The following is a 13550-nucleotide window of genomic DNA, read 5'->3' on the forward strand; positions in this document are numbered from 1 at the left end:
CACCTGGGTAGATACCTCCCCTCTCACTTGCTCACCATGTAGATATTATAGTCAGGAAATCCTGCTATAATTTGCATCTGACTGCTAAAGGCATCTCTTGTAAATTCAAGGAAGTGATTGTTCCTGTATATTCAGCACTGGTCAGATGCATTATAGAATATATTGCACACTTGGTCATCTAACTCCCTAAACACATTTAAAAACCTGAAAAAAATATTTCCTAACCAGAAAGATCTCTTGCCTCAAGAGTCTTAGTTGTATGAAGAGACTAAAAGCCTTAACACTATACTCTGTGTCATATAGGCTCCTAAGGGGAGATTTGTGCCTCACTTTCTGTATCCTTAGGGATCATGTTAACCTTAAGTACCTTTTTCTCAGTAAGTCAAATAGTACAGCTTACACTACAATTCCGCACTATAGGCCAGATTCATGAATGTCACTAAGGGTACTTGATCTGTATTCAAGAACATCTCTGCCACATTTTTGTGCTGTCTAGTTACTCAGAAAGATTAAACTAAGTGTACACACAATCTACACTTTATGGTAACCTTTATGGATCACCCTCAATATTTATGGCTGCAAGGAAAATCAGTAGAGAAACTAAAATTAGGAGAAAGAAGAAGTTATGCTTGTGTTGTCTATTCACTCAAAATGGTGTACACTTAGTGTAGGTGTTTAAAAATCCAGTCCCATGTCTTAACTGTCATTTTAACTCATTACATTTGAGTGATGCCTCTAAGTGCATCTGCACTTAACTCCTACTGATGCCTCTAGGCATTAAATATTGCTTGTTCATATTTGCATCAATAATTCCAAAACCATGCTATATACACATTTTTAAAATATTTAATCTTAAAGCTTACACAATGGCAAACTCAATTGCATTAATATTTGCCCTCTGTCTAGTGCAGGTAAAGAAATATTAACTGTTGTTTTCATGATATTAATTTATATAGATATAATTTTCACATTTTTCCAAATATCTCAACAACCAAGTAACACAGAACTCCTTAGCCTCATATGAAAGCTTTCAGCTAGATGAATAAAATGTTTTTGATAGTATGTCTGTAACTTGTGTGGTTGCTGAGATATTATAAGTTGTTTACAAAATATTATGAACGTAATAGTTACTGCATTACTGTGTATTATAAAATTCAGTTTAAGACATATAACCTAAAGAATATTACCACTGTAAAAGTAGTTTGTGCTGAAGAGTTTGCCATTTATACTTCTTTCATAACCCCTATGTTCCAGAGATAGGAACACTTGTTTGAAATGTGAGGACATAATTTGATCCTGTGAAAAGGCTTAGGCTATGCCCATTATAAGTTACAGTGCAAACTTCCTGAGCTCCATTGGAGTGAATGAGTTAAATTTATTTTATATTCCAACCTGTCGGTTCATGTGAATTTTTATACTTTTAATATGACTGTCCTATCATCTTAGTCTTGAAGACACATAGAAAAAACACAGAAAAACATTTATTCATTTGTTAAAAAAAATCCTTACTTTAGGAGTTTAGGAGGAAAAGGGGTGGTATCATGCCCTGTCTGACAAGAAACCAATCACCACTCATTATGCAAATCAGGATGACTGCATCCACCTAGCATACCATCCTGGTTTCATTTGGAATGACTGGACTATCTTACCCTCCTCTTTCCACCAATAGACAACTCCCCTGTTTTTATTAATCTTTCTAACCTGCAGCGCTCTCATTTGCCAGCAGACATCTTATATAAGTAACATTTCAGAGACAGAGATGACAGATTACCACATGCCCTCTCTCACCAGACATGATTGTCAATATATATAAAAGGGAGATAATTTCTTGTTGTATTTTAAAAATGATCTGTAGAAGTTAATTTTAACTTGATGGTTTTCATCTTGTACTTAAATAAAGCATTTTAAAAGGCTTACAATGTCCAAGCTTTTTAAAAAAACTCAAGAAGAATGAGTTACAAATTCAAAAGAATTGCCCAGGTACCAGCATTCTAGGTATAAACTAGCACCCTAAGTGTAATACCAGCAAGAAGAACTACACGTGAGCGGTGACTGAAGAGAACTGAAATAAAAAGGAAAACAAAAGTACAGGGAGGCACCAAAACATTTTTTTGCAAACCATTTTTTTCTGGAACTTTAGGGCATCAAACAGATGTCCCTTTAATTAAATCTGGCTTTTACATGAAAGCACAGGATTTCAATGCAGGATTACAATATTCTTTGATTTTTTGGGGTTTTTTTTTTTTTTTTTTTTTTTTCACTGTAGGGGACAAAACTTCCCACTCCGCCATGCAGTCACCTTCACTCATTGTACTCCCTTACTTAATATAGCTCTATGGTTATCGCACCTTGAAGAAAATTGTATTGATCCATTAGCAGCCATTTTGGTAAAATGCACATTTTTGGCCAAGTGACCAATAAAACGTACTAGTTCTCTTTTTCAAACAGGAGATACTATTTTTAACCTTTTCTTAAATTATTTAAACATTAGATAATTGGGTGGGTGGACTGGTCAAATTATTGTTTTCAGCCATGACCCAGGCAAAATAATAAACTGTTATATTTAGACGGCATTTAAGAGTTCACTAGATGTGACAGAATATTTGCATTATTTTATTTTTATTTGTTTTCTGGGGTACATCTCTTATCTCCACAGACCTTTTTTCAGACTCAGCCCAGGAGCAGTGCCTGACTTACTGAGAGTCACACAGTTAGGCAATGACAGCTGAGGGAATCAAACCTTGCACCACTGGAAAACAGGAAACAGCTCATTAAAAGCTATTTAATCTTTAAAGCCAACTGACAGACATTATATACAATAGTAAATAGTTTGGTGTAAATGTTCAGACAAAGAAGTTCCAAAGAAGGATAGGTTTGGCCAATTATACATATAGATTCCACCTGGAAGGGGATTCCAAATATGAGGTACTAGTTTGTGAAATGCTTTTTCAGTAGAGTGGAGTGCAAAGGGAGGACATATTAAGGTAGTTCTATTAGAACTGAAATTACAGAGAGAAAAGAAAACATTGTTAATGTTGTAGTAGACATGTAAGGTGGCAAAGGTTTAGGTAGTGAAAAGGAAAGAATGTGACATATTTCCCTGCCACAGGAAAGGCACATTTTACAAATTAAATCACATAGTTTTAGTATACCTGTTTTCACTTTTGCAAGGCTTAAGTGCAGGCATATCTGTTGCATTCTGTTTCAGAAAACAGTGCCATATTTATATATAAACTTCACACCCATAGTAAGTTGTCAACAGTTAAAACTGCACTGCTACAGCCTTTGTTTTTAGTGAAATACCAGGCAGCTAATTTTCCAAAGAGAATATGTAAACATAGTACAAAACGTATGATATTAGTAGCCAAGAATTAAATTACAAAGTCATGGAAAGCAAAACAGACAAAAAAACTGGGAAATTAAAGAAATAATGTTGTAAATATGCAATTTAGGAATGGCTGAAGAAGATGAGAAAATTAAAACAAAAAAACAATGGAGAGGTAGTGAAGTAAGTTGGTCTTGCAAATTTTGTCATAGGTAGAAGGTAAGTACCCCTTGCTCTTCACAGATGACTGATATCTGCTATAACATATGTAATGCAAACCAGGCATATTCTAGTTCATTAGAAAATGCTTTGATACTGTGTAGAGCTATGTATGCACCAGCCTCAACGGGCACTGAATCAAACAGCTTTACTATGAGTGTGTACTGTTATGAAATCAAACTGGCCTCTTTGGAACTGTTATGTTTTATGCATGATGTTCAAAAGTGAATGCTTGTCTTTGGTTTTCTCTTATTACAAGTTGATTTGATTAATGGGTGTTAAATGTTTTGCCTGTTACAAAAAAGAAAAATTAGTTGAAAGAAGGGGAGTGGTTGGATAAGTGAAGTCATTTTATGAAACAAACTGCCCCATTGATGAATCCTGCACTTTACAGCATATAATGAAGATGTCATAATTACAAGATCAATTCCTACTATGATTCCAAGATGGTCGCTGACAACTAGGCATGCACTAAGCTGCTGCTCTAAAATCTAAAAAAGAAATCTGCCTCCCAGCCACATCATCAAACTTGTAAATCAACAACCCTGCACAACTCCCGAAGCTGCATCATCTAAGAAGTAAGAGAAAAGCTTTGTTTCATACTATAAAGCTGAAACCAAAAATTTTAAAATTACCTTCCAAATCAGCAATGTATTCGGGACAGCGACTTCGTGGCAGGGCCTCTTCCAACAACTGTGGCCTGGAAAGAAAATTCAACAAAGGAAAACAATAAAACAAAATGTCTAACACCCAGGACCAGAGTAAGGAACAAATGGAAACACAAACTACTAAAACAAAGTTATCCACAATTGTGTCTCCTGAAAAAGACACAGCAAGCAAGAGACAAAAAATGGCCAAAGCACAGCAAGAACCCACTAAGGTATCTCTAAGATCAAAGAATGATAACACATACTCAGTTAAAGACATTAAAACAGCCTTACAACCACTACAAAATGATATTTGTGCTTTTTCAGAAAAGCTTAGCATGGTCGGAACAAACATTGAACAGATCACAGCTAGACTAACACTCAATGAAAATAAGATGGAGGAAAACACGACAGAAATTAATGCTCTAAAGTCTAAAATAAAAACCAATGAACATGTCATAAAAGAACTTCAGCAAAAACTAATCGACCTAGAAGCAAGAAGCCGGAGGAACAACATAATCACAAGAGGAGTGCCAGAAACTTTTGTCAAACTCAACTTAATGCAATAATAAGAGAGATCATGGAAGCAATGGTTGAAAACAAGAACATAGCAAAAGAAATGACCATCGAACGAGCACACAGATTACTTCGGAAAACTCAGGACGAAACTGCATTAAGACAAGTATATGTAAAAATACTCAATGCTGCACACACCTCTATGATTTTAATGGCTGCTAAACAGAAAAGAAACTTAACATGGAGAGGCCACAAAATAAGCATCACACAAGATCTCCCCCTTCCCATCAAGTAAGAACGTCAAGGATTAGCACCCTTCTGTTCATATCTAATTAAAAAGAATATCCAATTTCAAATGTGTTACCCAGCAAAACTCACCTTCAGTTACAAAGACCAGAAACATTTAATACAAAACAAATTGAATGCAAAGAACATTTTTACAAACGTTTTTGGCGAATCACCTGAGGAAAACAAATAGTACAACACAGTAACCGGTAAGCTTAAGCTACAAATCAGCACCCAACATCCATGTCTTAAGGCAAGGTTATATAAACGTTAATGAACATGAACAGCTTTTGCTGAATCTGAGGACTCCTACAAAACTACTTTAATAAGGCAAACATTAACTGAAATGTTGACTGCTAACTCGTCTTACCATTAACAAATGCAAATAAACTGGCAAATACCCCCTGGCAAAAACGACACATACCTGAAACGTTATAACCAAGCCCTCCTTTTTTATGTACCTAGTCAGCAATTAATTTAAACTTGAAAATAAGAATCAATGTGCTCATACAAAACTGAATGCAATAACGGTAACTGTTATTATGCTTACAATAATGCAGATAGCTGTCAACAAAGTAATTAAACAATAAGATAAACGATGCAACACAAGAATTGCTAAGGTCAGTTAACTACAAAAAGAAAATCACAATTAACAAATAAACAATAAACTTACCTTATTCACTGGTTCCAAGAGCCATCTAGACTAATGAAAGACAGGAAGTAATACATTTCCAAAGCACTTTAGAGATTGGCGGTCAAAGGCAATTTCCTCAAAAGTTCGAGAACAACAAAGTACTACTGGAAGTTGCAAGGACAACTAAACGGACTATAAACCAACCAGAATCCATGGATTTGCGAAACCTGTTACAAAAATAAAGGAGAAGGCTGTGAAAGGCAACAAATAATTAATAGAAAGCAAAAAAAGCAAAACTTTCATAACATAGTGCAAAAGGTTTGGACAAGAAGATTCAACAGCTATATTTAACACAACTAGATACTGGCTTAAAGGACTTTAGCATAATGTAATGTCTACATGCACTGCTTAAAATGTGAATTGAGAAAGCAAATATGACTGTGGTTACTACCAAAGTACCCCCGAAGGCTAACACTGACCTACAAATAACAAAAACTATTTAACAGCACTAACAAACCCATTTTTGCTGCAAGAAATGCTAGCAAGATTTGTATAATTAAACCAGTACATGAAACAGTTTACAGTACAGGATTATACAATACAATACAACATGAAACTAAAGACTTTTTAAGCAACTGTCAGTTGGTTGGTTTGCATGTGTTAGGCATAAATATATAACTGTATAAACAAGCAAGTTGAAAGCTTTAACATAACTCCTCACAGTTAAAACTTAATATTGTATTTAGACACTCATTACCAGTAGAACAGAACAGAAGAGAACAAAACTATTTACAAAAGGGGAAACAAACTTAGCAAGGATATTTCCTAAATAAACTCAAAGGGAAGCTAGACTTTGGAATTGCAACTAACACATGTAAACACCAATTATAAGTACACTACATATTAGGGATTGGCACAAAAATTTAAAACACAAGTAACACTCCATGCATATACAAACATTTTTTGCAGGAGAAAGACAATTACAAGGTACCAAGATTTGAATATGTGCACAACCCCTAGGTCAAACACATAATATGCTCAAGTCCTTGGGTAGTAAAAGATAATGTATCTAAATTATGTAACAAAAAGATAGCTATTCTATCCAACTGACAATGAGCATCTTAATCCAAAATTGAGATCATAATACACCTATTCAAAATTCACAACACTCTATAAACTTGCAATGCTCACACTTGTGGATAAACTTACAAAAATTGAAAACATGCTCCAGTGTGATAACTTCATTAAGGAGCAAGCAGTGTATGTCAGGAATGTTTAGTGATACTTGGAACGAAGCAAGGTTTTTTTTTTTATTATCTACCTATACCCGCACTATAATAGGTTTTCTAGACGTTACATATGCAACAAACCAAATATAAAGTATACCATAACACAAAAAAGGGAGATAAGTGGGCAGGCACTAAGGTAGGTGATGATAAGTTGGATGCCATCTTAAATAAATCCATGTTATCAAAAAAAAAAAACAATTCCACTTTTTGCACAATCATATAAGTACATATAAATATAAATATAATTTAAGGCCACACATTAACAAATTTACAACAGACACAAGTTATTCATGTTTATAGCTGATACATGGAATGTAAATGGTCTAGGTGACAAAAGAAAGTTGAATCTAATCTTACATTTAATTTATCAAAGTAAATCCAATGTTATATTCTTACAAGAAACACACCTAAATAATGATCAATGGTTAAAAATTAGTACAAGAAAATGGATTAAACAAATCATTTCATCAGGTGACAGCTCTGCCTCAAAAGGAACAGCCATTATAATTAAAGAATCCTTCCATGAGAACATAACCAACAGTAAATATGACATGAATGGCAGATGGTGTCTCTTCACTAGTACACATCCACAAACAAAAAGTAACACTCTCTTTTTGAATATGTATGGTCCCTGTTCAAACCAGCAATTCTTTATATATGAAAACTATAACTTACTCCTAAATTTTCCCAGACATTCCATCACTATAGGGGGGGACTGGAAATGTCTAATTGCCCCACTAAGTGACAGCTCTAACAAAAAAAAAAAAAAAAACAGCTCAGATTACTTCTGCCCTAAATGACCTCATACAAAGTCTCAGTCTTGTCGACCCTTATCTAACTATAGATCATGACAGATCAATGAACAAATACACTTTCTTTTCCCCTCCACATAAAGTCTGGTCTAGAATAGATTATTTCCTGATCTCCTCTAATCTCTCCAAGAAATGTCAAAAAATATGAGATTAATAAAAGAATAATCTCTGACCACTCCAGAATCACAATAATAATTAACACAACCTGTCAAACTTCTCAACATGGTGGTCCTTATAACTGGTATTTAAACAATAACCTTTTAAAGCAATAAGATGTAGTCGAGAAGATAGGTAGAACAATATCACAACTAGATCAGAACACATTGCAAACCCAAATTCCATTAGATATTCAATGGGCAGCCACTAAGACAGTACTAAGGGGAATCTTAATACAGAAAGCTTCACTATACAAAAAGCAATAACAAACTAGCTTGCTTGAAATGCAGTACAGCAGCATCGAACAACAACTTCATTCCCAATACTCACAAGAACTAGAAAGGAAGCTATATGAAATAAAAAAGAACTATATTCAATACAACTACATAAACACTCATTAAATGAGTTAAAACTCATTTATAAATACTCTGAATGGGCCCAAACACCTTCTAAAGTTGTAGCAAACATGATAAATATAAAGAAAACCCTCCAGAGTATACCAGAAATACACTATAAAGAGAGAACTTTATACAATAAAGTTGATATAATCAATTCTTTCTGGGACATATATAACAATATGTATAACCCTGCAAAACAACAACATATGTCTAAAATACAAGAGAACTTCTTAAACAACTTAGAATTCCCAAGCCTTAATGAAGAACAATATAACTTATTAGATACCCCCCTATCAACCAGTGAAATCAAAATAGCAATAAAAAAACTAAAGATCAACAAATCCCCAGGCCTCTGATCTAGTTGTGATATTGTTCTACCTATCTTCTCGATTCCTAGCTCCAATCCTGTTAAGACTTTATAATCATATCATAAAGCATGGGTTCACTGACAAATATTTAAATAATTCAAAGACAATTTTAATACCAAAGCCAAACTTTGACAAACTAAACCCTCTCAACTACAGGCCTATAGCTCTTATCAACCTTGACATATAAATTCCGACTTCACTATTAGCGAATAGATTAGAAAAACCCCTGGATAAAATTATCTAACCAGAACAACTAGGTTTTATGAAAAAAAAGACAATTATGTGGCAACACCCACACATTAGACACCTTAATCACCCTCTTAGCCAAAGATAAGTACCCAAGATATGCACTTACAATAGATGCCTCCAAACCTTTTGATAATGTAGACTTGGATTTCCTCTTCTTAACAATGTCACATTTCAGTTTTCCCCCATCTTTTATAAAGACTATTAAAATGATTTACAACAATGCCACCACCACACAATGCATCAACAAGACTTAATCCCAACCCATCAAAATAACAAATGACACCCATCAAGGACGTCCCCTGTCTCCATTCTTGTTTAATATATACTTAGAACTGCTATTACTCCACAGTACCCAAAACACTTGCCACCACCTCCCCAATGTCTACAGCACAATTGTAAAATACTCAGCTTTTGCTGATTATATAAACCTATATTTTGAACTCCCTAACACAGATTTATGCAAAATAATATCTTCAATCGAACAATTCTCCAAAATAGCAAATTACAACATGAACTCCCAAAAATCTTCTATCTTTCCTCTAAACCCACTAAACCATAACACATCTTGTTTCTCCTTAGTTGACATACCCCTAAATTACACACTAAAATATTTAGGCATAAATTTTTCACATACCTACAAAGAAATGTATAAATCAAATCTTCAAAAAACATGGGAAAAAATCAAACAGGACCTCTCAAGATGGGAAAATATAAACCTATCCCTCCTGTCCAAATCAGCCATCATCAAAATGAATATCCTTCCTAAAATACTATTTCAACTAAACTCTATCAGTCTTAAAATACCTAAAAAAATTTTTCACATCAATGAAAAAGGCCCTCTCCAAGTTACTATGGCATCCTAAAACAACAAGAATATGTTACCAAAAACTCACAATACCAAAAGTAAAAGGAGGTTTGGGATTCCCAGATTTTAATCTGTACTACCTTATTATCAAAGCAAACCAGTTAATTCAAATATCAGAATATGATAGAACTAAGAAGATCTGGTCCCCAACATGGGTTAAAATATGGTCTAATCTAATACACTCCTTAAATATAAACCCCAAAGCTACCCCCTTTCTTAATCCCAACCATAAACTCTTTAACAAACTACACCAAGTAATCAAAAATGAAATAATGGCTTCCAATCTTTATTTACCTCCATCAACCTACAGAATTCACTAAATTTGTTACAACCCATACTCGTGAACGCGAATATCAAATTAAATAACAAAATGATTGATCTCAAATCATTCCCACTAATTAAAGACCTAATGGCATGGCATATTTTATAGCACAAGCTTGAAAATGTAAGATCACAACTAAAAACACCAGGAAGCTATAACCCTATTCTTAGACAAATGATATCACTAGTTAAGATGAAATACTCTAATTATGAAATAGATACATAAAATATAGAAACAACCCAAAATATAGTCATATCATTAGCTGCTAAGGAGAAAATGATTTCAAAGTCTTATAAATCAATAAGCGAGATAAAATACCAGTCTGCATTACTATACTCAAAATACTGAGAAAACATTAGTAAAACTATCACAACAGCACAAAAACAAGAAGCTATTAGCAACACTTTAAAGCTAGCACCTTTCAAAAACCTAATTTATACACAAATAATGATTAACAATAATGGATATTATACCCCAGCTGTCCTTAAAAAATTTGGCTATAAAAAAGAATCAATGTGCCTTTTTTGCTCCCAAGAAAATGTCAGTATCCTCCATATCTTTTGGAGCTGCAAGAATATCTTCAAGCTCTGGTGTTCCCTAAGAGTGCAACCTGAAAAAATCGGATACGAAAAAAAAAACAAATTTTCCTGGCAAACAATGATTCTACATATAATCCCTAGTTCAATCAATGGAATTTGTAAACATATTTTAGTTACATTATGTGCCCTACTTAAATTTTATATAAGTAAAAATTGGGTAAATAAAAAAAATCTCATGGGTAAACTTTAAAGACATGGCAATTAAGTATATCACCTCCCACAAATTAGCTACAAAAATCACAAAAAAAGAATATATTTTCAAACATATTGGAACTCTCTACTAGACACAATCCTAGCAAGCAAACAAAATCCCAAATACAATTCAGGTCGTCCACATACATTTTTATAAACTAAACACAATAAGTATATTGCTCAATTAATAACATGCTTTAAGATTAGCATCAAATAGATGGCATCCAACATTGCAAATAGTGTAACTTGTACATAGTTCAGAGTTTTACAAACCCTTCAACAAGTAAAGTTATCCTACCTATACAAATCAAGTGACATATAAATGATGATATAAAACAAGCTTTGTATTTCACTTTTCTTCACCGTGGAAAATAGCTTTACTTTTTTTCTGAATTATGGGTACTATATCATTTCTAACAGAAACAAGAGTGTAATTTTCTTTTTTCTTTTTCCCTGTATCCCCAGGAAAGGTGAAACTATTAGTTTTAGTTTCTGTATGTTTTTATGTGATCATTGTAGAAAGTTGTTATTCTTATTTGCTTTTTGTTGTAATGTTTGAATATTTTGGCTGAAAAACAAAAGCAATAAAAAGTATATTGGAAAAAAAAGATCAATTCCTACTAGTCACATAGAGTATGTAGCAAGGTAAACAGTAAGTAACAATAAATGTGTACAAGGTATTGTAACTATTTTACATTATATTTCCATTTTTACCTATCTTCAGGTTCCTAAGCAAGTTGAGGCTAGCTGCACTTGTGGGCCATTTTAAGCCTATCCACTTTCCCTTTTCCTATAAATACCTATCCCTTCCCATTTGGTTTTGGATTGACCTTACCCATCCCATGGTTGATAATTTTATACTACCCGTAATGAGAATAACTGGGATCATACCATAGATAATTTGAGGGGACCCACGCATGGGAAAAAGCATTTAGGAGCTGCCTCTGTCTATTAGTAGCACAGGGGTCAGTCCTGGGGTAATTTTTCTCTTCCTATCCATAGATCTAAGTTGCACTTGAATACAGGCAGGGATGAACTTTGTTTTATGTGAGTGGGGTATCTGTTCCACAGCAGTGGTATCCTCTGTGAGCTATACCTCTCCTTCCAAACCATTCTGTTGATGTTGTAGCAAAGGTTTAGAACTCTAGATCGAGTATTTCTGATGACATTTGACTTGCTGATGTACATTAAATCTATTGTTTGCAGGATGCCTTGTTTGCCAGACACAGGTTACCTCTTAGTTAATTTCTCCAAATCTTTTGAGTTTCTAATACCATGATGGAAATGGACTCCATTCCTAAGTCAAAGTATGATTAAAGTTCATGAAATTAGTATTGTTTCAATCTTTGATGTCAGCCAAAAGTGCTCTTTGCAGCACCCGCAATGTGCCCAGTAATGACTCCTTCTGCAATTTGCACGGGGTTACATATATTGGTATCATATCTAAATAAGATTGTAGATTCTTTTTTATGAGACCTGTTGCTCCTCCTACTACTACTATTGGGACTGTCTGGGTATCTTTCTTCCACATTGCTCTCGCTTCTGCCTGCAAATCCTGATATTTTATAACTTTGTGTCTCTCTGTACGCAAGACACTGTAGTCCCTGGGTGTGGCAATTTCAATGATCAATGCTACTTTTGTCTTCTTTTCCTGGACCACTATATCCAGTTTTCTAGCATCTATCTTTTGAACTGTTGGTAATGGGTGATTCCATGTGGTGTAAACTTCATCATTTTCTATGATGCTTTGTGGCTCATGTTTCCAGTGTTTTTCAGTCACTTCAGTACCATAATGTTTGCATAATCCCCAGTGCAACAGTCTTGCCACATTGTTATGCCTTTCAGTATACAGTCCTTCTGACATTCGTATGTCATAACCAGCAACGAGGTGTGCAACTGTTTCCAATTCGGTTTTATAAAATTTACATTTGTCTGTTTCTCCCACATGTTCAATGGACTTTGTAAACTAGCGTGTACATAGCTCAATATCTTGGGCCACCAATATTAACCTTTCATCTCTTGGTTTGAATTTGCCTGTTCTTAACCATTCCTGCATTTGTTCCTGATTAACACGCAGTTCTTACAGAAGTTTTCTATACTTGCAACTATAGTTATGCATTTTCCACATTTCTTGCCTTGTCATCTGATCCTTCACCTTATATACTTTCTTTTGTTTTTTTGGCACATTCAGTTCTTGCCTGATTTTTATCTACTTCTGGTTTGATTTCCATTCACACTTGCTGCCGATATACTTCTGCTAGATTAAGCAGAGAAGTCATCTTAGATTTATTCTCCTCATGTTTCAAAGCTTTCACTACATTTGGGTCTTGTAAGGTCAGTAGATATGTGTGGAGTCCCACGATTGCAGATCTTTACATGTAATCAGTTTCAAGGAGGCTCATCCCTCCTTCGGAACAGGGAATATATAATCTTGGTATGCGTTGATTTTTATAAATCATTTGATGAGCATGAAGCATCCTTCTTGTTGCCCTATTTAATCTATTCAACACGTTTTGGGGCCAGTCAATCACTCCAAAACTGTAAGTTAGGACAGGAAGAGCAAACTGGTTCATAGTTTAAATTTTGTTCCTAGATGTCAATGCTGTTTCCAGGATTAATTTAAGTCTTCTAAAGTATTCCTTACTAAGGTTTATTCGCATTTATTCATGTTTTA

The 13550-nt window shown here is 34.3% G+C and overlaps 1 long non-coding RNA gene across 1 annotated transcript in view; it reads right to left on the minus strand.

Moving 5' to 3' along the window:
- Nucleotides 1-4179: 4179 nt before the first annotated feature.
- The window catches only part of LOC122814853, a 37930-nt gene continuing 28559 nt past the window's right edge, over nucleotides 4180-13550 (minus strand). Inside the window, exons 2-3 of the long non-coding RNA XR_006366915.1 lie at nucleotides 5666-5853; nucleotides 4180-4244 (exon numbers count right to left, since the gene is read on the minus strand). This is a non-coding gene — a long non-coding RNA (uncharacterized LOC122814853). The remainder of the gene's footprint in view (nucleotides 4245-5665; nucleotides 5854-13550) is intronic.

This window comes from Protopterus annectens, chromosome 11.part0 (genome assembly GCF_019279795.1).
Source record: "Protopterus annectens isolate FY-2018-M chromosome 11.part0, PAN1.0, whole genome shotgun sequence".
Classification (NCBI taxonomy): domain Eukaryota; kingdom Metazoa; phylum Chordata; order Ceratodontiformes; family Protopteridae; genus Protopterus; species Protopterus annectens.